The sequence below is a fragment of the Carcharodon carcharias genome, chromosome 20 (assembly GCF_017639515.1).
Source record: "Carcharodon carcharias isolate sCarCar2 chromosome 20, sCarCar2.pri, whole genome shotgun sequence".
NCBI lineage: Eukaryota > Metazoa > Chordata > Chondrichthyes > Lamniformes > Lamnidae > Carcharodon > Carcharodon carcharias.
The window spans coordinates 14,037,993-14,064,444 of NC_054486.1; the positions used below are offsets into that span (position 1 = coordinate 14,037,993).

The 26,452-nt window shown below is 43.2% G+C and overlaps 1 protein-coding gene across 6 annotated transcripts in view; it reads right to left on the bottom strand.

Moving 5' to 3' along the window:
* The window catches only part of LOC121292720 (alpha-(1,6)-fucosyltransferase), a 748,838-nt gene that overhangs the window by 403,687 nt on the left and 318,699 nt on the right, over positions 1–26,452 (bottom strand). For all 6 annotated transcript variants that reach the window (XM_041215043.1, XM_041215035.1, XM_041215036.1 and 3 more), the window contains one exon: positions 12,873–12,950. The gene's annotated coding sequence lies outside the window, so the exon portion shown is untranslated. The remainder of the gene's footprint in view (positions 1–12,872; positions 12,951–26,452) is intronic.

Sequence of the window (26,452 nt, forward strand, 5' to 3'; positions counted from 1 at the left end):
ATGCACTGCCTGAGAGTGTGGTGGAGACAGGTTCAATTAAGGCATTCAAAAGGGAAGCAGACTGTTATTTGAACAGGGACAATGCGCAGGATTATGGGGAGAGGGCGGGAGAATAGAACAAAATGAATTGCTCATTTGGAGAGCTGGTGCGGGCACAATGGGTCAAACAGCATCCTTCTGCACTGTTAACAATTCTGTGATTCTACAACGGGTGGCACTATGATGACAATGGAGAAGTCAAGAGAGGCGGTACGAAGGCAGAGCTGGGTGTCATCAGCATACTTGTGAAAAGTAATGCTATGTTTTCAGACGATGTCGCCGAGGACCAGTATGTAGATGGAAAATAGGACAGTCAAGGATAAATCCTTGGGGGACACCAGATGTAACTGTGTGGGAGCAGGAAACCATTGCAAGTGATTCTCTGGCTACGATTAGAGAGATAAGAACAGAACCAGGTGAGAACAGTCCCACCCAGCTGGATGACAGCGGAAAGGAGTTGGGGGAGGATGGCATGGTCAAGCATGTCAAAGACTACTAACAGGTCAAGAAGGGAGAGTTTACCTTTGTCACAGCCACATGGTTTAATTCAGGACTTCGATAAAAGTCGTTACATTACTGTGACGGGCAGAAAACTGGTGAAGGGATTCAAACATGGGAATTTCAGGAAAGATGGTCACGGATTTGAGAAGCAACACCACATTGAAGGACTTTGGGGAGGAATGGGAGGTTGGAGATGAGGCAGTAGTTTGCCGGGATGGTGGGGTCAAGGGTTTTACTTTTTGAGGAGAGGGGTGATAACAGCAGGTTTAAAGGAGAGAGAACAACGTCTGAATAGAGAATGTCATTAACAATAACAGTTAACGTTGGGACTAGGAGGGGAAGTGGGGTGGTCAGTAGTTTAGTGGGGATAAGTTTGAAGGAGCAGGAGGTGAATCTCATGGACAAAGTGAGCTTGGGGAGGGCATGAGTGGAGTTAGAAGAGAAGATACAAGAATCACAGCCTGAGTTATTAAATTTGTTTCACTGATTAAGAAGAATAAATGAAAAGATTAATACTAACAGCTGAGCTGAACAAAATCACAGAACTACATGTCAATCTGAATTCATTAAAAAAAACTTCAACTATCCAGTTTGCATGTCAGAGCTCAGTGGTCAGAGCAAAGATGACACTTCCTCTGTAACACTTGGAATTATTACACAGGTTTGGGATCATGTTTTTGATTCTGCCGCAGCAGAGAACAACGACGAAATAGATTCCAGCCAATTTACCAAATCCAAATGCTGTAGGATTCTATATCATCGGTGCTTTGTCAGATTCCTCCCCACCATAAGCCACTGGATCCCATTCACACTGAAAGGGAAGTCACTGAGTACTTTATATAATGAAAGGTGACTGTGGTTTGACGAAACCATTATTGTGTGGGAGTACGATGGAGGAGGATATCTTGCCTCATAAAATGAGTTGAAAATTGCTTGCTGCACTGGGACAAACTGTGGGTTAATTGGAAAACAGCTCCTGTAAAGCAGCATTCCATACCATTACACTGCAAAAAGCTGCAGTACTGATCGGACAGTACACATCTCAAGGTTCTAAACGGAGTGAGTTGCTCACTGTCACAGTTGATAGTACACCAAACTGGTAACCATGTGCAAATATCATGGGCAAAGACCAACCTGAAAAGGAATCCACAGTATCTAATTTGTAAATCGAATTAGAATGTGGGTTCATGCAACTTGGAACCTGCAGCGAATGGATTAGTAACTCTAATGAATCCCTTAATTAATTGTCTTGGAAGAAGTTGGCACATTTAGTGGATCCTGGAAAAATGTTAATAAAGGATGGGTTGTAGCAACTAAAATCGATTAGTGAAAGCGGCAAAAATGAGCATCATTTGCTATGGTTGGATGAAATGGAGAAAGAGTAAGACAAAAAAGAGTATGTGTTTTCTACCAACATTCCCTAGCCTTACCAGGTGCCGGCAGACCAGTTAGAGGAGGGGAGGGAGTCAATTACAAATTCTGTCAACCTTTACATCCACTGCTGTGCAGTGAAGACTGCAATGGCACGAACTGCTATGTTGCAGGGCATTGCAGACCCAATGAGAATGAGTTGTGTCCAGTTTCACATTTCCACACATCATAGGCATTATTTAATGGGGGCAAGGGAGATCTTGCCCGCTGGCTGCAGAACATCCTTGTGTTGCTTCTTTGTAAGAAGACCCACTGCATCAAGAGCCTCTCAGGCACCTGTTCGCCCAGCAGTAGGCCATCCCCAGGATCAAGGACCCCTGGAGTAGAAGTCTCCCACGCTAAGAGCAGCTAGCCAATCAAAGGCTGGCACTCTCTTTAACAGCAGTGCCACTAGGCGGCGGTGGCTGCTGCCGGTATGACACCCACCCTAGGCCTCGGATCCTGGATGGACCCAGGCCACAAGCGAGAGGCAGCAGGAGGAAGGGTCATGGGCTGGGGTCACAGGGGAGGGGTGTAGGGGGTCAGGAGTAAGGGCGGGAGTGGTAACTCTCAGCGGCATCCCACCTTCCCATTGCCGGGCTCCTCAATCAGGTACCGGGTGCTTTTGAACGAGCGAACCCTCTGGGAGCCTGTAAGCAAACATGCCGGGGTTTGCTTGCTGTGCACAATGCATGGCAAAGACCCCCTGCCTGCCACTGGGTTGATACCAGCGGTGGCATAAGGCCCTTAAGTGGGTCCTCCTGCCCGACTAAATGTGCCCTCCTGCCACCAAATTTGCCACGGGGGAGGGCTCAAAGATTCTGCCCCATGCTCTTAAGCCCCAGTGCACCACTAGCACAATCTAAATATGACCCTCAGAAAGGCCATCAAAAAAAGCCTCTTCACTGGGCTTTCACGCAATTGGGATTGAAGCACATTGTTCCCAACGTCTTTTGGCCCACACTACATTTGACCTGAGACCATTTGTTATAGACACCAGAGCTATCCCATTCTCCAGGATTGATATTCCTTATCCTGATCTGAGCCCAAAGACTATTCCAAATCTGTCAAATGCTTTGCAAATGATTTAGAAAATACATCCAAATAACAAAAATGCACGCAATTTTGTTAAACTTTTATGCTAAAAAGCACCAACAGTAACCAACAGAATTGAGGTTACGCAGGTCATTAATAAAATAGCACAAGTCATTTTCAGGTATCTAATTTCCAATAAACCCTCTTCTAAGCTGATGATCATCAAGCTTGTCTGAAATGGAGCCCAATCTTTATTCTACAGAGAATAAAACAAGAAAATACAAAAAGATGCAAACACATCAGAGAGGGTCTCTGTTTCTACTATTCCTGCAGCCTCAGCATATTCTTCAATTACAATGTTTAATAAAATATTAACAAAGAGCTCACGTTCCAGTCTCAAGTTGGAAGACAAACGATGGTGCACAGAGAGAGACTGTCTAAACCCTAACGCACAAACTCCGAGAAAGGTTCATGTAAATTTATTTTAAATGGTCAAAAAATTCTCATTCATTCAGTGACAAACAAGCTGTCTCAGGAAATAATACCGAAGTCTCAGTGCAGTGTCAGCCACTGCTCAGTTACGAGCGCTCTCTGAGTCTGAAGGCTATGGGTTCAAGACCCACATCGGAGACTTGAACAGAGGAATCTAGGCTGGCACTCTGGTGCAGTACTGAGGGAGCGCTGCACTGTTGGAGGTGCCATTAAACCAAGGCCCCATCTGCCCTCTCAAATAGGCATGTAAGATCCCATGGCACTATTTCAAAGAGCAGGGGAACTCTCCAGCCCAACATTTATCCCTCAATCAACACTACTAAAACAGATTATCTGGTTGCTATCACATTGCTGTGTTGGAGCTTGGTGTGTGCAAATTGGCTGCTATGTTTCCTATATTACAGCAGTGGCTATAGTTCAAAAACACTTCACTGGCTGTAAAGCATTTTGGCATGTCCTCTGGTCACAAAAGATGCTGCAGAAATGCAATTTAAAAAAAAAAATTGCAACTCCCTACATATCTGCCATAACCAGCTATTCTAGGATCTCAACTGTTAGGGTGCAGCTCAATAACACCACTGGCAAACATTAAGTGACTGCGGTCCAAAGCTAGGAGGTCTTGTGGCGCAGTGGGTAGTGTCCCTGCCTCTGAGCCAGAAGCTCTGGGTTCAAGACCCATCCCAGGGCTTGATGGTCAAGGAAGATACACTCGCAATGTGGCTGAACAAGTTGTTTATCAACTTGTGAATCCTTCCAATAGCAATTAACAGTGGGAGAGATTCCTGATCAGCCATGTGATGGAAAGAAATTGGAGTCTCCACCATCACTATCCATAGCTCCAGGCTACAACATACATGTAAGAAGAGCTTTTGCTCCACAAAGAGTCTTTGCTCCAGCCTACCACATGCATGTAAGAGTCTATGTTGCCGCAGCAACTCGGACTCCTTGGGGAGGGGGACCGGTTGGCTCCGTTGGCTGGACGTGGATCAGATTGGTGCCAACAGCACGGGGTTCTATCCCCGTTCCGGCTGGGGTGGATTTGGGACCTGTCTCCTTGCTCGGCCTGTAGTGGAGGCTGTGGTGCTGTGGGTCGGGCCTGCTTTAAATGAGAATAAAAAAGAATAAGACCAAAGCTGTGCACTAAAGGCTAATTAGTAAAGAAAATGATGACTTCAGAGCAAATAATATGTTCTCATATCGAGTCAAAAGAATATTGAACAGTAAGGGATCAATGCCCAATACTGGAAGTTAAGCTTGGCATTTTAAACCTTCTTCGAAAATACTAACCTTTTAAAATAACTCGGTGTATAATTAACAATGTAAGAAAGTAGAAGTTGAAAAGGGCCATTCAACTCATACCCATTCTTTCCAGAGACTTTGAATAACCCAGTCCACTGAGAATTCATCCCTCCCTCAAAGATAAGCCAAAGAAAACTCTTGAATACCAATATCACCTGGTATCTTACACTCGGACCTTGCCACTGCTGTTCCCAATACCCTAGCAGTTTAGGAACTACACATCGAAGTATGCAGCCATCCAACATTCAGTTTTGTTCCCGAGTAGATAGTCACCCAGCATTTCTTGTTAAATAAGTATAAAAATAACAATTTGGCCGAGACTTTAATCCACTACTTAGTGACGGGAAAAGTTCTAATCTCGAGTCAGACTTGCTAATATACTTATGTCCTTTAAATGCGCGCTCAGCACAAATGAAATAACCTGCTTAGATCAGACTTATCTATTCCACTTACTGCACAGGATTGCAGTCATTATGCTGCACAAGACGCACTGAAGCAAAACTTGGCACGTTTCCTTCAACTGCACCCACCAATCCCTTGACCTCGACCCAGAAGAACAAGGGCAGCAGACAGATGGGAACACCACTGCTTATAGGCTCCCCTCCAAGTCACACATCATCCTGACTTGGGACATTCCTTCACTGTCGAAATCCTGGAACTCCCCTTCCCTGTCAGCACTGTGGGTGTACCTACAACGGATGGACTGCAGCGATTCAAGGTAGGGGCTCACTAGCACCTTCGAGGGCCATTAGGGATGGGAAATAAATGCTTGCCTTGCCAGTGGCACCTATATTCCATGAATGAACACATAAAAAATTACAAGGATGAAATCTGAAAGTGGCAGCTGTTATATTACCATAGTTGATGTTGTGAATGGTGTGATGATGTACTGCTGCACAGGGGCAGTCTCAAAGGCATGGTTCCCCACCTGGCAAATTTTTTATTCTTTCATGGGATGTGCACGTCGCTGGCAAGACCGGCACTTGTTGCCCATCCCTAATTGTCCTTTAACTGAGTGGTTTGCTCAGCCATTTCAGAGGGCAGTTAAGAGTCAGCCGCATTGCTGTGGAGTCACATACATGCCAGACCATGCAAAGGTGGCAGACTTCTCTCCCTGCAGGATATGAGTGAACCAGATGGGTTTTTTTTTTAATGACAATCGACGATTGTTTCGTGGTTACCATTACTAAGAGCCTTATATTCCAGGCTTATTAATCTGGTGGCATGGTGGTATTGTCACTGGGCTAGTAGCTTAGAGACCCAGGTAATGCTCTGAGCACCCAGGTTCAAATCCCACCACTGCAGACGGTGGAATTTGAATTCGAAGAATCTGGAATTAAAAGTCTAATGATGACCAGGAAACCACTGTTTAGGGGAGGTGGTGGCATAGTGGTATTGTGACTGACTAGTAAGCCAGGAGGCCCAGGGTAATGCTTTGGGGACCTGGGTTTGAATCCCACACTGGCAAATGGTGAAATTTGAATCCAATAAAAATCTGGGATTAAAAGTCAGACGATGATCATGAAACCATTGCCAATTGCTGTAAAAACCCAACTGAATCACTGATGTCCTCTAAGGAAGGAGGTCTGGCCTACATGTGACTCCAGACTCGCAGCAATGCGGTTGACTCTTGAATGCCCTCTGAACAGGGATGGGCAATAAAGGCCAGTGACATAAATACTAGCCGGCGATGCCCACCTTCCATGAAAGAATGAAACTATAAATTTCACCAGCTGTCGTGGCATTAGCCTGGATCTCTGGATTCCCAGCCGAGTGACTTGACCAGTACCCCACCATCTCCCCTGGACGAAAGTTTAGATTATTGAAGGGGCTGCACAGAACACATTGTCTGTCTGCTGAACGTCTTTCGTGTCATAGGGCATTTACTATGCAGAGAGAGGTGGGGGGATGGAAAGTGGGGGGGAGGGGGGTGCGGGGAAGAAGCTTTCAATAAGAAACAAAAGCACAAAAATGAAGCTCATGAATGGTCCTCGTCAACACGTTTAAAATATGTTCTACACTGTGACTTCAGTTAGTGTATGGAAATAATCCTATTTTATATATTGTACAAGTGCATCATGGGTTCACACTGATATCAAAAGGATTGAAGCAATTACCTAAACACAATAAGCAGTAACTCCTCAGTAAAATTTGGTGGTTCCTCGGGGATTGGTTTTGTTGTGCCTGGCACTTTAGCTGTTATTGATCTGCATGCAGCAGGATAGTCCAGGGCTCTTTGGGAATGAAAGATTAATTTCCCTGACACCATTGCAAGCAAGGCCAGAAGAAAAATCAGATGCACTAAAAAATCGCGATTTGTAAATAAAAAAAATGTTTTCAGCTAAGACACACAGCATAAACGTAGATCACAACTTGGCTGAGTGCATCATAAACAGTGCAGCAAGCTGAGAATTTGGAAAGAGTGGGGATTTAGTGCAGAAGGGATAAGAGGTGCTTCTTTTACCTTTAATATTTGTTGTGGTTTGTATAAGCCGGAGGCAGTAATTATTTACAACCAGGAACCTATAACTAGTACTTTAAACATTAATAAGTTAAATAGTTCTTAAAAAAAAAGGCCAAGGGAATGAATCACATTAAGCTTTAAATGATTCAGCACATAGAATAAGGCTAGATGGAGATGGTAATGCAGAAAGTATGTCACATCTGCATGATATGAGAGTATGTAAAGAGTGCATGGTCCCAGGCAACTATGTAAGTATTAAGTGCCAACAACTCAAGGACCTTTGACTCAGACTTGTTGAGCTGGAGTCCAAGTGTCATGTCCATAAGACATCAAAGAGATCATAAACTGCTTAAATCAAACCTTACTCTCTGCTTATTTAAAAATGGACTTTGCTGAACCAAAAACATGGTTGCTACAGGTCACACGATTTTCGAGCTGGCTACAGTTCTGAAAACTTCCAACAGTAATTACATGACAAAGCTCAACGCTCGTCCATGTGAAAATTCACACCTATCTTTGTCTGGACCCATTACAATCATCGAAACAAGGGAGCAGCAGATGGTCTGGCTCCCCAACCTGGACTTTTAACAAAAAGAGAGCCATCGAAACTCATTATACCTGTGGAGGCACTAATAGCCACCATCTGTCTCCCAAGGTGAACAATGGATTTTGAACAGACATTTAGAAACTGATTGTTAACCTGAAACTGGCACATCAGTGGGCAACATCACAAGGCTGAAGCTCCTCTGGCCTTTGGAAAGTTTTAATGTTACATTCCTGGACTCCCGGGGCAGTCTGTTGTTAACATTCAGCCTGTCAACACAAAGCAGGACTCCAGGCAAACAACAAAGCCCGTCTCAAGTCTGAACCTCCTTGAAGACTGGTTCTTTGGAAGGTTCCTTCCAGCGCCCGTAGAGCAGACCAAGTCTCTCTGTATACCAGCCTCACCTTGCTGCATCATCACCAACTTTGAAGGAATTCGGCAACTTCTGCTTTCAGCTAGCTGAACCCACCTGAACTTTAACTCCTACGTGAAGGAACCCTCACTGGGTTCTGACATTCTGGACTCTAAAATTCACATGAATTAGTATTCATATATTTGGTTTTTTTGCTCTAAGTTATTCCTAGTTGTTAAACTCTTCTCTTTCCTATCCCCTTCTTGTCTGCATGTATTTAGTTGTGATGACCACACCCCTCCCCCCCCACCCCCGCCCCCTCACCCAGGTTTGAACGTATGAATAAACAATGTTTCTGATTTAACTCTAAAGAGAGATTGGCATGAGTCACTTTAAAATTGACTTCACAAACAGAGGGTTAGGGGAAACATGCCACATTCTATTTCAAAGATGGAAACACCACTGCTTATGGACAGACGGTGAGAAAAATAAAGGAGTTTAGTTTGCCTCTCTCAGCTGTCCATAACACTGAGGTTCAGCCATTGTGATGTATCAGGGATGGAGAGTTACATGGACATTACCCAGGAGGCAGTCAAGTGGCTCACATTAAATCAGTGGTTCCTGAACTTTGGGTCGTGACTCCAACTGGGGTTGCAAAATACAACAAATGGGGTCACAAGCTGTCCCTCCTCGGAGACTGTGCCCCACAGCAGTACTGAGGCCCAGGCGGTATCCGACCCTGCCCTTGCCCTGCTAGTCCCTCAATTTCTCTCTCTGGGCCATGGGCTCCTGCCCATGGCTACTTCAATGAATCTTCTGTCATCAGGGATTATGGAGAGCTAAGCTGAAATCTCAGTGGCCAGTGTCTATTACATTGTGTGTTCTATGCCTTTCAGAAACACTCCGCTTTCTTCACAAAGACTGGCTGAGACCATGACCTTGGTGCGATTCCTCTGCTGCTGAGCTGTGGTCAGTCTGAGCCAACCCCATCACCCTTACATTCTGAAATGGCCAGAGTTCCAACTTAAGACCCTCAAGATCAGCCAACTTACTACCCTCAACCTGTACTCGCTACTTCCTGGCCAAGGTCCATGAGCTAGAGTAACTCAGACGAAGTAATGGACTGGTGAGTACATAAAGTAATAACATTTTTACAAAGTATTTTAAAAAGAGATTTTCATATTTACAGGCTATATCGTATGTTGATCTATAATGCACGAATCTTAATAATTATATACTGAATGCCATATACTCTGCTGCTTTATTGCTGTTTTGGTTCTGTTGGCATTTTAAAAGAGGTGGCTGCAAAGATAATGAACGTACTGGTTTTGATCTTCCATTATTTCCTCAATGCTAGAATGATCCTTGTGGATTGGAAGGTAGTAAATGTAATCCGATTTTCAAGATAAGGAGAGAGAAAAGAAAACCTTGAGTTAGTGGTTAGGCTAACATAAGCATTAGGAAAAAGGCTAAGAACCTATCATTAAAGAAATGGTGACACAGCGCTAAGAAAATTACAATGTAATTGGGCGGGATCAATACTGTTATGTGAAAGAGAGATCATATTTGACAAGTCTCTTAGAGCTTTTTGAGAGTGCAATTAGCAGGGTAGACAAAGGGGAACCAGCGGATGCCATAAATTTAGATTTTCAGAATTTCAATAAAATGCCAAACAAGAGTTTGTCACACAATATTAAGGCTCAGGGAATTGTAGGGAGTACATTAACATAGGTTGAAAATAGGTTAATGGACAGAAAGCAGGATAAGACTAAACAGGTAATTTCTGGGATAGCATGGAGTATTAGTGCCGTGCCACAAGGATCTGTGCTTGGACCACAGCTTCTTACAATCTACAGCAATGCTGCAAATGAGGGGTCCGCATGCAATATACTCAAGGTTGCTGATGATCGAAAGCTAGATGGCAAAACTAAGAAGCTGGCAAGGGATACAGGCAGGTTGAATGAGTGGGTAAGGTGGTGGCAAACGGAGTATGATGCGAGAAGTGTGAAATTATCCATTTTGATGTGAAGAATGGGAATGCAGATTTTTTTTTAAATAGGTGAGTCACCAATATTTGGGCATCTTTGGTAAAAATCACAGAAAGTTTTCATGCAGATTTAGGGAGCAATTTGGAGTAGGAAAGTCTTGCAGCAACTATATGGGGTTTTGATGGGACCACACCTGGAGTATTGTCTAAGTGTTGGTCTCCTTACTTAAAGGAGGATGTGCTTGCCTTAAAGAGGGCGCAACAAAGGTTCATTAGATTGATTCCTGGGATGAAAGAGCTGTCCTTTTATGCAAGGTCAAGTACGATGGGCTTATATTCTCTGGAGTTTGGAAGAATGAGAGGAGATCCCATTGAAACAGGTAAACTTCTTTGAGGGCTTAACAGGGTGGATGGTGAGAAGCAGTTTTTCCCCGTGGTGGATAGTCGAGAATTGGATACTCAAGGTCTCAAGATTAGGGGTTGGCTATTTAAGACTGAGATGAGGAGAAATTTCTTCAGAGAGGGTTGTGAATCCTTAGCATTCTCTACCTGAGGGGGGCAGTGGTTGCCAAAGCGATGAGCATTTTGAACAGTGAGGTCGATAGCTTTTTGGGTATGAAGGGAATCAAGGCATATGGGAATAGGGTGTGAAAGTAGGAGCTGATATAGAGGCTCAGCCACGATTTTATAGAATGGCTAAACAGGCTCGATGGACTACACAGACTTGTGCTTCTTTGTCTTTTTTTAAAATCTATTTAAAAATTGAACATGGCAAAAATGGCAGATCGGTGGTTGGGGGTGGGGTGGGGTGATCATGAGATGAAACCTCCAGGAATACCTCTAAGCAAAGTTGGCAATCTGGAGCATTGCTGGAAACTACATGCCGTACATAAGCCAATGTTGGAGCCATCGGCAACCACGCACAAAACTACCTGCAGTTCCTGTGCGAATGCTGCAGCAGAAGGAGTACAAGTTATTAATGTGTTAACGACATACTAATTCCATCACTGCACTCCACTCGCATATGAGGGATACATGATTAAAAACTGACATAAAGCCAGTGAAAAATCAGCCATTCATTGGCACGAGGCTTCAGAGACAGTATTGTCCTGCAATCTGACAGTACAAAACATTGGTTTGCGTTTTCCTCTGGCTTATCCACTTACCGTAGCAGCCTTTAATACAAGTCTTGTATCTATCCAGCCTCAGCACTAATATTTAATGCACCACTGTCTGGCCTCTTTCAACTCTATCTTCCCCCAGCGCCCCAAGCATGCCAGCTGTACACACCTGTAATTACCACTTCTGAGACCGTGACCTTATTGGCCATCAGAAAAAGCTTTCAGGACCCACGGGTCAACATTCGTCTGTGATTAAAAACCCGACTGACCTCAAATTTCTGCTGACAACACTGAGTCAGGTGAGACATGTAAAATGAGATCTGGAATTCGTCACACAGAGACCAATTGCTGTGGCACAACTTAGGCTACGTTGTCCCGTTACTATTATTGCATCAACCCAACTCAAGATAACGAAAGCTCATTCGGCTTTCTGCTGAAGCAAGTCAAGGAATTTGACCTCCCATTAAGTCTTCAGAATATGCCATAATTTGATAAGTCTATTGTTAAAACAAAAGTAGCTCACAGCCAGAGTTATCTCTTAACCTTATAAAATCATGCAGTGTGCTGGATGTTAATAGCAATCTGAGCACAATATCTGTTTTGTGACATGCTGGTTGGCAACTTCATTATTTCAATGTCAAACATCTGGAACTCAGGCAACATTTGTCCCTTCTCTGCCATTTAGGCACCATTTCAGCATTACAACATTTGGTCAGCTGCTTACTGGATTTGTGATGACAAACCAGGAAAGTGGAGGGGAGCAGAGACGTTACACTATAGATCAGTGATGAGGGAACCTGTTACCTTGGGGGACAACAACGATAAGGGTGTATTTACATTGCAGCATCAGCCCACGGCTGATTATATAGCTGTGTGCAAACTCAGCCTGAATCCGAAGTCAATGCCCAAGTTAATACGGGAGAGAAGATGACATGCTAGAGTTCTTGGAGTAAAAATTTCATTTCTCTTCAGAGTCAGTTCAAACCTTCAAACTCGATCCACACCCTTGTTAAGTCTAAAGTTTGTGCATGTACTTTCAGTCCAAAGAAAAGAGCACAGAATGATAGCATATAAAAAGAAATCAAAATGTGTATTTAAATTAGAAAGCAAGGGCAGATACAACATTGTTTTTAATATTTAACTTGCGTTAATGCAACAAGGGCACTGTTTCCCGAAATGAGAGTCTGGGTTGATCCAGCTCATTGTCACTGCTCTTTTGAGCCGGCCACCAGGAGGCGCAAGAAAGCAACCGAGGCGGGTGGGCATGGTCAGCCCTCTGACTTGGGCAGCATTTGCGCTCCACTTATTTAACCAGTTAAGGTTGAAAGCTGGTGGTTTTTGGGTGGGAATGGGAGATGCCTCTGCAAATCTGCATTCTCCCTGCTTGTCGATGGTGCAGTCTTCAACCCATGAACACGTAAAACAAAATATGTACTTCATACACTGAAGCTAAGTGCTTCTGGCCATTTTATTAATAGCAGGATTCCGTTTGCCTCTTTAAAATGAGCCATTTAAAACAGTTATGAGTTGGAAAACTGTAACTCAGTAATTCCAGCGAAGCTGCAAAGGTTTAAAATCAGCAGCAAGTGTTTTCCTCTTCACTGCCTCCTTGGGAGAAAACATATTACCTTTTCGTCTTGGGTTATTTTCTTATCTTCAGATACCAAAAGCACAAGGCACCTCCTGGCAGACAGGTTGTTCTTCAGCTGTTTTAAAAAAAAAAAGACTGCATTACATATTAATACCGACGTTACATATTAATACTGAGTACAAAAGATACAACTGTGTTCAGCAACTCTGGCAAACAGATAGAAAAGTCATTTCAATGCACTCACGTTCTTAGGTTGAAGGGAGAGAGAGAGGAAAAATAAAACTCTGTGCCAAATATTTCGTTTGTATCCTTAAGATGTTCAAGAGGGCTCTTTGGCTCCCCTTTCCTCTCCAGTTCCTTCAAGCTCAATCCTCATCTCATTATCAGCCCTAATGAGATTTCTCATCAATTGTGCAGTGGATGTGCATGGAGTTCAGCAGCCAACTTCAGCAGAGAGATTATGTGGTAATTAAAGCTTTGAAAAATGATTTGGATTTACTTCAGAGTAATTCCAAGCAATTAACAACGGGACCTCAATAAAGTGCTGGAAGATGCGAAGGAAGAAAAATTAAGAACCCGCCAAGTATGAACCAATAAAACTCCACTTCAGGCAGTGCTGGACCTGGGCTAAAGCTTTGTTCAACTAATTTTCAGCTTTCCATTGAGAATGGTTGGAATGAGAAGCAGGATGAAGAGCAATAACACAACAAAGCACATCGTCGCTGAGGAAGTTGTAGCTCTCATGGGCTGAGCCATCAATCTGCAAAAGTACATCCCCAACAGTGTGATTGACTTCCCTAACCTCTGCCCTTCTGGAGCAGGCCATCCCACCATGTTGCCATTGCTGATCTCATCCTCTTTCTCAGTTAGCAAGAAAGGTGATGTGCTCTTCCTGATGTTCGACAGTGGTGCATCTGGGACACTCACAGGCTGCAGCCTAGGAGAAAACAGATTTTCTCAGATGCCTGAGGGAGTTTAATCCTACTGTGAAGCCTACAGCATACAGCCACCCAATGTAAATGGATAGAATAAAATCTAATAACTCCCCCAAGATTAAATTTGAATTCTGAGAATTATCACTTCTGTTCAATAAATAGAGCTATTTGTTTACCTTGTATATAAGATCCTGAACGTTAATGTTTTCTCTGATGGGTGAGTTAGGGTGGGGGCACTGTTTTAACATCAGGGGTCACCCTTTTAGGACAGAGATGAGGAGAATTTTTTTCTCTCAGAGGGTTGTGCGATTTGGGAACTCTCTGCCTTAGAAGGCAGTGGAAGCGGGGCCACTGAATATTCTTAAAGTAGAGGTAGGTAGATTCTTGTGAGGCAAGGGAGTCAAAGCTTATCGGGGGTAGATGGGGATGTAGAATTCATATCACAAACAGATCAGCCATGTTTTTATTGAACGGCTGGACAGGCTTCTGCTCCTATTTTGTAGGTTTGTATGTATTTTTACTTTGTTAACACTGTCATAGCTTATGCAGAGGAGAAAACGTTTTCATCGCGTTACACAGCAACAGGCCCACAATGGCCTTCACAATGAGCTTAATAATAACCCAACTCAGAACCAGTTAGTTTGAGTTCCTGATGGTGATTTTTACGGTGTCTTGGCAAAAATAGCCATTTAATCTTCTTTGTTTTCATTTGCTGCATGAACCTTGGTTTCCGATGTCCAAAGGAAAGTTATATTTGTGCCTCACGTCAAAATGATGCACAGCTTCTCCAGCCCTTTCTCTCTTCACTGCCCAAAACATCGCTTGACAAATGAATTACTTCCTCATAAAAAGAATCCAGGAGCCACTTTTGAAAAAAATGGTGCAATCACTCTCAGAACCCCTTTGGCAGGAATGGAGCTTCATTATTACAAACTTCTCAGTAGAATAAACTTTTCACCTGGTGTAGCCTAAAGCCCTATTGAAGGAGGTAAGCCTCAGTAAGATAATGTTCCAATTGGAACAACCATTCACCCACCAGTCCCTGGGCATTTGCAACAATCATATTTGGTGTAAATATGTTTACGTTGGCGTTGTCCACCTTGGTTGCAGGAGTATTATGCCCTGTCTTGAAAAGCTGCGCACAGAACAACGTCGTCAAGTGTGTTCAAATCGTGCATAATTTCAGCTGGGGTAACTAATAGAGCAGAAGGAGGAATGAAAATAGAGAGGGCGAAATCTTGTGCCTTTCCGTCTGGCAGGTTTGGCGGGAGAGAGGGGGCATTTAATCAGGCAGGAGAGTGGCGGGTGGGGAACCCACCACCTTCCCATCCATCCTGATTACGTCTGCCAATTTGAGGGCCTTAAGTGGGCAATTAATGGCCTCACCCTGCCTCTGGCATTAACCTAGCGGGGAGCAGGGGGCCTTGTTACGCAGGGAGCACAACAAGCAAACCCCAGCATGTTTGTTAGCAGGTTCCCAGTGGGGTCCCTCATTTAAAGGCAGTCAATGCCTGATCGAGGGACCCGCCATCGGGAAATGGGGTTGGAACCACTGCCACCCACCACCCCCCCAACCCTTGCTGTCGATCACACTCCACTTGATCCCCCACCCCCACTAACCCCAATCTCTGCCAACCCCTTTCCTCCCATCACTCACCCGTGACTGGGTCCCTCCTCAATATGAGACCTTGGGTGGGTCTTGCTGTTCAATACAGTTGCCGGCGTCTGATTGCCCCCCCCCCCCAAGGGTCTTTGATCCCGGGCGAAGGCCCACTGTTGACCTGTCAAGTGCCTGAGTGGTACAAGATATTGTGGCCCTCCCCAAAAAAGAGGTGACGCCAGCTCTTTGGCCAGCATCCAAGATCTACGTGACCGCCATGAGATTCCACCAGGAGAATCATCCACAGCTTTCTGACAAAGCCAGTGTTGCGAGCACAGGCTCGATGCTAATTCAAAGCGCAGATTTTATAATGTCAAGTAAATGATCATTTTCCAAAAGAATGAACCAAAACACCTTCAAACCAAGCCATGACAAATCCAGCTTCTTGATTCAGAAGCCTATTGTTTTCATTTTAAAAAGTCCTGCAGGAGTTCACAATTATGAAGTCCATTCTTTAGGTAGGATTTTGTTTTGATAAGATGATTTCTTGCTGCTAGGACCACAGTATGACTTGCATGCGTTGACAAAATGATTTACGAACTTAAATGTAGATTCATAATAAAACAATGCTTCCAGAATCCCACTTACTTAATTTGAGGTTTCGACTCTTACTAAATCGCTCCACACAACTATTACATCTAAATGATATTTGAACATAGCCCACTGCCATCAATCACCATCGGTGAAGGAAAACATTTTTTTATACAAAGCTTCAAACACAGATTCACAGCAGTCAGACCTGAAGGTAGCATGACAAGTTGAGAAGACCATTTTGTTATGAACTCTGTAGAGACTGGTAACTTTGAAAGAGAAATTTGAACTTTCAGCTGTTAGCTGAAAGGATGACACATTAAGATTTCATATTTTAAAAAACTTTTACTGTATCAAATGACTGAAAAACTACATGGACTAAACACTATTTTAGTATGTATGCTGCTTATACTTTTAAGCTATAAGAAATAAACAGTCTCTTGTTACTTACCATTCTCCCCAGAATTATATGTTTCACAGCAAACAGTCACAGTTGCTCCCAGTGGGTCGCTTCCTTTTTACTTTCCCAGTCAGATAACTTCTAATTCCAGAATTGTCTGTCACTGTGAAGGTTACACTGTAGTTTTCTTCCTCCGGCTCCAAGCTAGGCAATGTTTTCAGCCTCTTTTAACTCCTCACAAACACAATCTTCAAACCAAGTGCAAGTTCCTACCCACATTTTGTGTGGTGAATGAATGCCAGCATTTTGTCTGCTTAAGGTGCAGGTCTAGATAATACCATCTTTCTCTTGCTCTCTCTCAGTTGGCTGCAGACTATACAAGTAAAACAGCAACCCTCTTCTGTCTTTGATACTTCTGTGTTTATAGGAAAGCCTGTAGCCTGATCTCAAAATGGCTTCCTCTATCCTCATCTCCATGGCAACAAGAAACACATTGGCCGGAATTTTCCATCCCCATTGGTGTCAGGCATCATGGCGGACGCGAGCGAACAATATGGCGGGAAGGCTAAAAACCAGTCTGCAGTTATCCATTCCACCAGTCAATTGCGGGCCGCGTTTCCTGCTACATGTCGAGAATGTCATTTTAATACAGCTGTGCATAATTATAATCCCTGCCCGCCAGAATCATCCCCCCACGCTGAATCATCTGGGCATGTTGGGATGTTTCACAACTACACAAGCGACGTGCACCTGGCGAGCTGCACATGGCTTTGGACTTCAAGGGTTGTTTGCCTACCTTGCTTCAGGCAGCATTCACGTTCATCAGTGCCAGGCTTCGCAGGCAGCACCACATCACTTTAAGGGGGGCTCACGGGTAGGTCTCCACCTACCCGACCAGCAGTAAGGTGGGGGTGGCTTTTAAACAGCTGCAGGGTGAGGGCCGTATGGGAAAGGGTGGGGTATCCAGAGTTTGTGTGGGGGAACATGTTGATCTGTGAAAGTGGCCTCAAGATGATGAGGGCTGAGGAGGCAGTCTCCAGAGGAGATGAGGCCAGATGGAGATGTGAGGGTGTGTGTGAGAGAGTGAGTGGTGATGTCCCTTGAGCTGGCAGTGAGTGAGATGCCAGTGAATGTGTGATGGGTTTGAGAGTGTGAGAGTTTAAACTGATGAGATGGTTGCCTTACGCTGGCGGCACGGATGAGATCATTCATCCTCTTTCTGCACTGGATGGCCAACCTCTTCTGTGCAGTGTTGGCACTGACCCCCACTGCCACTGCCTCCCAAGCCAGAGTGGTGAGATTGCTGGATCTCCTGCAGCCAGAGTGGGGGTGGAGGACATCACAGTGGGCCTCCGAAAGGCATTCCGGTGACAGGTTACTGAACTCTTCTTGGCTTTCAGGACCATGTCTTCACTGGAGCAGTCCTGGGCTGCAAGTATTGTGAACTGTGTGCATAGCTGCAGTTTAAATACAGCACCCGGAGTGAGGAAACAGTGTGGTAACGGCATGGCTGGCGATTCAGAGGCTGCCCACCAGCAAGGCAGAGTGTTTCCTGTGGCTGCATAATTAATAAGGCAGGAAGCCACCACTGTGACCAGCAGGTAAAATGTCCTTTTTCCTGCCCACTACTGGACTTAAGTGCAAATCTGGGATGAGTCCGCCCATTAGCTTTGTAGAATGTAGCTGAGTAGAAATGTTTTCTTTGATCACAACTGCCTTTCATCTTAGAAGTAAAAGGATTGCTTATAGCACAACTGTTTACAACCTGATATCAATACTACCTTTCTGGGACTTTAGGAGACGCAGGGTCTATTCATGGTAAACTTAGAAACGGCACGTCCCTCTCAATAAAACAAATCTGTGTCATCTTCTGTCTCTGACAATTAAACCACTCAGGCTTACTGTCAGGCAGACTCCAGCACACGTCTTTTGACCCCTGTTATTTACCCTAAATTTAACGATACAGTCCCAAACTATAACACTCTTCGAAACCAAAAGATATAGTCCTAATCTTCTAAAGCTCACAATTGTAACAGTACAAAGAAGAAAAAAGCAGACTAGATCTGTGGTTCACAAATAGGAGCACAGAAAGCAAGGAAGTTTTGGTAAACCTTTCAAAATCACATGAGCCTCAGCTGGCATATCATGTTAAATTTTAAGGCGCCACACTTCAGGAAGGAGATGGTGCAGAGGTGGTTTACCAGAATTACACCTGGGATGAGGAACTTCAATTACTTGGAGGGACTAGAGAAGCTGGGATTGTTCCCCCTGGAGCAGAGAAATCAAGGAAAGACTTAATAAAAGCACAAAACTGCAGATGCCGGAAATCCAAAACAAAAACAAAAATACCTGGAAAAACTCAGCAGGTCTGGCAGCCTCTGTGGAGAGGAGCACAAAGATTTAATAAGTGGTATGCAAAATCATCAGGGGCTTTGATAGAATACATAAGGCAAAACTTTTAACAATTGCTTCATCAACTTGTTTATTTTGACCAACCAAGCATGCCTGAAGTGCTCAGAAATCCAACACCAGAATTAAATCTCTCCAAAGCAAACAATTAAAGTACACATGCAAATAGAATTTCCATACGTCCAATGTGGAGTATGCATTCTCCCTCCAAATGGACCCATGCCAATGTAACCAACCCTAAAGACTTTGAGCATAAGTTAGCAAACATCAAGACATCAGGGCATCCACAAGTGCATTGAGGCACTGCTGGATGTTAACCAGCTACGCAGCCTCCCTACATACTACTGCTCTGCTTCTCCTTTGTCTGGCTCGGGCTATCCTGCACATTAAGGGATTAATTTGCAATCTTATCGGAGGCCAGTTTCAGCCACCGATGAGTATTGTAGCTCTTCAAGTCCCAACAATGAGACAGATTGAATCGTTTGTCATCAATAGCACTCTCAACTATTGCAGATTGGCCTGAGACAGACATTATATTTCCAATCCCAACACAGGATATTGATTTGGTTCCAATCTCCTATCACCAGGCATGTCATCTGGAAACCCATAGCATCCCAAGAGACCTCATTTCATTTTGCATTCTAAAAGCCTTGAGCTTCACATGCATTCTGAGATTTTAACCAATTGTAATCTTGATTGCACAGCATGTTTACTGCAGAAACACAGCTTTTAACCTCTCAATTCAAATCTTCCTCATTTACAGTAGCATACCATAACACATGTTGCATTTATACTTTGTGGCGGGGGGGGGTGGGGGGGGGGGGCGGGGTTGGTGGCTTGGTGGTAATATTGTTGGGCTAGTAATCCAGAGACCCAGACTAATGCTTTGGGGACCTGCATTCAAATCCCACTATGGCAGCTGGTGGAATTTAAATTCAATTAGTAATCTGGAATGGAAAAGCTAGTCATGAAACCGCTATGGGATTGTCATTAAAAACCCATCTGGTTCATTAATGCTCTTTAGGGAAGGAAATCTGCCATCCTTACCCATCTTTACCTGGTCTGGCCTATATATGACTCCAGACCCACAGCAATGTGGTTGACTCTTAATGGCCTTCAGAAATGGTGTGGCAAGCCATTTGTTTTAAAGGCAATTAGGGATGGGCAACAAATGCTGGCCTTGCCAACAACACCCACATCCCACAAAAGAATAAATTAAAAAGAAAACCTCTACTGTTGTGAAGTGTTCCGAGGCACTTCATAGGAACGTTATGAAACAAAATTTGACCACAAGCCACATAGAGATATTAGAACTGGTGACCAAAACCTTAGTTAAAGAGGAGCATCTCAAAAGGAAGAGAAAGGTGGGGAGGATTAGGGAGCCAATTCCAAAGCTGAAGGCCCACGCAGCTGAAGACCTTGCTGCCAATGGTGACGCCAAAGAGATCAGGGATGTGAAGATGTCAGGAATTAGAGGAGTGCAGAGACATTACAGGGTGGAAGGGTTGGAGGAGGTTAGAGGAGAAGGGAAGTGGTAAGGCCACAAAGGGATTTGAACACAAGCATGAGAATCTTAAGCTCGAGGCATTGCTGGACCAGTAAGCATAGGGATCATATTGGTGCAAGCTAGGATAGGGGCAACAGAGTTTTGGGTGATCTAAGCTCATGGAGGGTATTAGGTAACTCACAAATAACCACCGGTATTTCGAAGATTCAGACGATTGATACTGACCTGAACTCTGGCTAAGGTAGCTCAAAAATATGGTTGCCCCTGTCCACAGAATCGGGCAATTCCACAATTTTATTTAAAGAAACACCACACCTTAAGTCCGCAAGATAATCAAACTAATTAAAACTTTTTTCAACTTCAGAAAAGTAAGGGAATTTAAAATTAAAGTGGTGGAAGCTTTATAGCAAGAAGCTGAGTAACGAGTGACAGGAAACACTTCTGGAGTACGGCCGCCTGCTGTAACTGACCCAGAATTAATGAGACCTCCTTCTTCTAGGATGTGAAGAGATTGCTTTGCCCAACTAAAAAACACAGCAGATACTCCCTCGAGTCTTTCTATTGCAGGCAGATTATAGATCCACATGGCAATTAAAATGTTTTTATGCTATTAATTGGCAATGTTTGGTACTCAAGCAACTTAGGTTGGCCTTGCTGTTACTTTGAGCTTGGCTTAAGGCCACCAAGATAAAAATTAGAATCTTAGAGCTATCTGTGAGAAGGAACACCAAGAATTAGACATTGTAAACTTCCATTACACTAAACAAGAAGGCCTACAGACCATTAGGCTGGCATTTAAGGAAGAATAGTTTACAGTACTTATATCACTTCAGAGCTGTTTTGTCAAAGAACTGTCAGTGTCCATTTTGTTTCCTTAGAGCATAGTGTCTGCAAACTAAATATGCTACCAGTGTCGCTAAAGGATGTTGGTTAAAGACAGAGGCTGGGCCATGCAGAAGATTGATTCCAGGTTCGAAGTGATTCAGAGTTAATTCGTTTCAGCTGAGGCAGCGGTTGGAGCACAATGATTGACCATAGGGCCCCTGGATTTGAGAGGAGAAAATTGGCCAACATTCCTGCTCAACAAAGGTTGTTGTCATATGATCTCCAGAGGAAATGTGCATGACAGCAGCATTAGGTTCTACTACAATGCCATTTCATGGTTAAATAGTCTGGCAACAGTGACTGACTAGTAAGCCAAGTCCTAAAAGAACCTGCACACTTGAAAACATATCCCAAATAGCATTCAATATATTCACCAATAGAAAGGAGGAAGTGAATTAGCTAAAAAAAAACAAAATCTCATTGAGAATGAAAATTACAAAAATATTTTCCAACCATCTTGCTTCACCATTTGGTTGCCATTTTGGATCAAAGAACTTTTTGTTTTAATAAACAGGCTGTGAGGTGAGAGTATGATTTGATTGTTTTTGTTTTCCAAATTCTTAGTTTTACGTTCTCTCTATGCCCCAGCTCTACATCCCCTCCTGAAGCCTCTACTTCTTGCATTCTTTGTGCTTCGTGCAGGCTCCCTTAACACCACACTGGCATTTGGAGCTAGAGTCACATCACTCCACCTTTCTGAGATCTTCCCTCTAAATTTTTCCATCTTCCCCCACCTTTAAAAATCTTCTTCAACCTTGTCTCTTCAACTGAGCCGTCAGTCACTTTGTTTTCCTCACATTTATTTGAGAAGCCTCTTGTGGTGTATCACATTAACGGAGCTATCCAAGTACAGTTGTTGTTTTAGAATGCTTTACATGTTGTTATGACCAGGTGAAAAGAGATAAACTAGACCCCCTGCATTCAACCACCTCAGTTTTTCGCAACAAAGTTTTTAAGTTTCTTTTTCACAAGGATATACCTTTTCCCAATTCAGAATATATTTTACTGTTTATGCAGTGAGCAATAAGGGGCCAATCAATCAGAGTTCTCTTGAGTTAAAGAAAGAGCAAAATTTATTAATCACGAAACCCAAAGAATAATACAATCATGACATCACACACACAGGTATCAGAAATAAGGGAAGCTAGAGTCCAATAAAAAATGTTAAAGGATATGCAGTTAAGTGAACTATGATTGTCCTTGAGGCATGGATTTTTGAAAATTGTGGCCAATTTGGATTAGCTGTTGCGGGTGCGGTCAGATGTAGATGATGTTGCAATTATTACGTGATCTTGGTTCGCTGGTAAATTTCTAATAAGGTTGTCTACCAAACTGGTTCCAAAAGAGAGAGAGAAAGAGCTTTCAGCTTGTCTCATCTGCTGAAGCCTTTCTTGCAATCTCTCCTGGCCTGTTATATTTCACCCATCGTGTATTTCCAAGGGGTTTTGGGTGGGCCTGTCCGTGGCAGCCATTGTTCCAATATCCAAAGCTTTGCATTTTAATGTCACTTCCTTAGACAGTGATAAGGTTCAATGGATCTTTGCATTGTAAGGAATGTCTCTCTCTTCATACTTCCCCGAGGGTGTCTTGTTTGCTTTTTCACCTTCATCTTGGAAGGTTGCCTTGTATTTTTAAGTCATTTGTTCTATCTCATTTCAAATTGCAAAATTTCCAGTCAATTGAAAGCAGAACAGTCATATTTTCAGAAATAAAAGGACATAACTTCATGATAACATTTGCATTATTTTACAGTCCTAGCCTGGAATTAATTTCCGACATGCAAAGTTTTGTCTACAAGAGGCCTTTTTTTCATATGTATAAAATCACCACAGCACATGAAATGAAAGGTGGCTTTTCCAATAAATGAACATCCTTTTCATCATGGAGAAGAAAAGAGTTGACGTTTCGAGTCCTCATGACCCTTCGACAAAACTGCCGTAGTTCTGTCGACGGGTCATGAGGATTCGAAACGTCAACTCTTTTCTTCTCCGCCGATGCTGCCAGACCTGCTGAGTTTTTCCAGGTAATTCTGTTTTTGTTTTGGATTTCCAGCATCTGCAGTTTTTTTGTTTTTATCCTTTTCATCACTTCCATCTTCTACATCAAGATATTCTGGTCAGCATCCTTCTACATTCTCCACAGTTGCTGCAATCCTTACCTAAACATTATTAGATTGGTATCTTCAGAAAATAGAAGACAATGGACAAAGTAAAAGGCTCATTAGATGGAGAAGCAAGCTAGTCCTTGTTTACCAGACATCAGAACTATTCTGTTCCAGAGAACAGTCATATATTGGATTGAAAACGTTAACTCTTTCTCTCTTTACAGGTGCTGCCAAACCTACTGAGGTTTTCCAGCACTTTCTGTTTTTATTTCAGGTCTCCAGCATCTGCAGCATTTTGCTTTTATTGTAGCAAAATTATTCTGCTGCTCCCCGAAATATATATTTGGTCTGCAGAGCTGGAACAATATGCTATAACCTAAGTTGTTACCATAAATTTAAATTAAGCAACAGATATATAAGATTGGTTGTTGGCTTCCAGAAGGTGCTGTATTTAAACTGGTGTTGCGTTTATTGAAAGTGCTTGGCAAATAATTTTGGAGTCTGACCCAAATTCACATTGTGCTTCAGGGGAACGTGATGATGCTGGAAATAGTCCACACGCATCTTATCTCTTTCCCAGTGATTAAACCAGGGTGACCAGCTAAAAGCGTGGAAGAAAATTAAATTCTCTGTGCCTGTTAACAGGGAGGTCAACCCGATGTGCTGTGGTGCCTCCAGAACTGATCACAACTTTTCTTGAAACTAATTTGTTTCCACTCCCAAGGCATTTTCTTCATGGTTTCCTTTTATTATGTTGAATTTCCACAGGATCGGAAACAAATCAAGGTTTGTATGGAATAAAATACGTCACTGCTGGATTCTCAAATAATAATTACGCTCTTGTACTTCATTAACCCACAAGTGTCAATTTTACAAAGAAGGCCACCCAGGAGCATTGCTTCTTTGGTAGTGCTCGACTATATCCCCTTGAAGGGTGTATTGTTCCACTTCAGTCAGCTGTTGGTGTCCTGCTTTTAAAAGCCACACCGTGCCTGTTAAATGAGCAGGAGAATGAATACAACTGGGAATAGCAGAGGGATCCAGGAGTCAGACCCTTGCAGTGATCCCAGACTAATTGTACATTATTAACTTCACATGCTGACCTTTCTCCAATGCAATTTTAATTTCCTATTCCATCAGCAGCTGTGGGCTAATGTCTGGAACTGGCAGTCCTCTTCCAGCTTCCAGAGGGTACACCATTGTCACAAAGCATGGGACCGCAGTGCTAGGATACGATGACAACAAATGTACTGCGGGAGTTGCTAGCTTCCCTCTAATTATGTCAGTTTATTCATTGGAAGTTAGATTTTGAGCTCAGAACTTTACTTCAGATGTTAACTGACACATTTTAAATTATTTCAGTAGGAATGTCTTTTTTATATCTGCTGTTAAAAAAACAACTGCTAAATAATGTATCAATTATCAACTCATGCACTGTTGAGTAGATTCTGTTAAAGCCTGTTTTATATGACACAGCCGATGGTAAATGCTGAGCTGTTCAAATCCCAGAGGGAACTTGAAACAACTGTCATAACCTATTTTTCAATTTGTATATTTTGAGATGCAGGCTGTGAATTGAGTAGTAATAAGACCATCAAGTCTCAAGGAGTTTTTATAAAACTAAATTAAATATTTAATAATACCAGAAAGATTGTAAGCACATACATATGTCTACAAAATTACTATAATAATTATAAAAATCCCCTGATTAATCTGACTCCTAGTTACGCCTCCGTTAAGATAACAATAAAACACAGATTAAAACAGACCCCTGGCAAAGCACACCCTGGACAGTCAAATTCAAAATTAGTTTCTTTCAGCTTTGGGTCCTTGCAGACAGTGGCTTGAGGCTTACAAGGTTGGAGGCTTTAGATCTTAAAATCCCTCCTCCTTTACCAACAGCTTTTTCTTCTTTTATACATATTTTCCTCTTTGAATGCAAATTCTCATTGTACCACTAGGTCTTTTGAACTTCACCTCTTCTATCAATAAAATCCCTTTCATAGCACTAATATTATTAGTAAGCTTTGGAAAAAATAAACACGGGGAGAATTTTCTCCCCGTTGGGCGGGCCAGTCGGGAGTGGGTGTGCACCGCCATTTTACGAGTATCCGGAAGCGCTCAGCGCTGTGCAGGTGGGGAAAGTCAGGGCCTGCGCTCTTTCGCATATGTGCAGAAAAGCACAGAAATCTCCCTGAGGCATGGAGCTGCCTCAGGGAGATTAAATTCAGTCATAAAAATGGGAATTTTTTCCTAAAAATTTCAGACATGTCCCCTCACGTGACATTGTCACATGAGCTGGGACACGTTTATAAATTTTCATAAAACATTTTATTTAATTAATAAACCCTTCATGAAAGCTCATCCCGCCCATGAATGAGGTCCCATGTAAAATGAGAAGGCCACCTAGGCTCTTCACCTGCCCGTCAGCCTTAGGGTTGGACAGGCAGTCCTGACAAGTACTTTAATTAGTTCACTAATGGCCTTAACGGGTCTTTGACAGTTCGGCAGGCACACAGGCAACTTCGATGCGCGCCCGCCGAACTGAAGGTTGGAATGACGCGTGGTGAGATCGGGACGCACGCCCGACCTCACAGTCATTCCTTTTACGTGTCGGCGCTCAGGGCCCACCCCAATACGCCGAAGAGAAGATTCTGCCCATGCTTTAGCTTCTTCTGGCTAGGTGAGATATTTCGCCCATTCTTTTGAAGGGTTTACTTAAAATGCAAATTGCCCCCTTTTCACTTCACCTTGTAACTTCCCTATGTTTACCTAATTACCATTTCAAACCTACTTCTCTTCTATACCAACTGGCTTTAATCCAATTAAGACCACAGACACAAACACACACACACACACACACACACACACACACACACACACACACACACACACACACACACGGTCACACACACACACACACACACACACACACACACACACACACACACACACACACACACACAGGCAGACGGTCAGACACACACACACACACTCCAGTAGAACTCTATTTTAAAATAATTTCCAATAACATTATAAACATTATTATATCTTCTTGACATATGAGTGGACTTGCTGGAGAGGAGGTGTGGGGGCTAGAGCGGGGGACAGTTGACATCCTATTCTGCGACAAGGAGAGTCACTGAGTAAGATAAAAACAAAAAACTGCGGATGCTGGAAATCCAA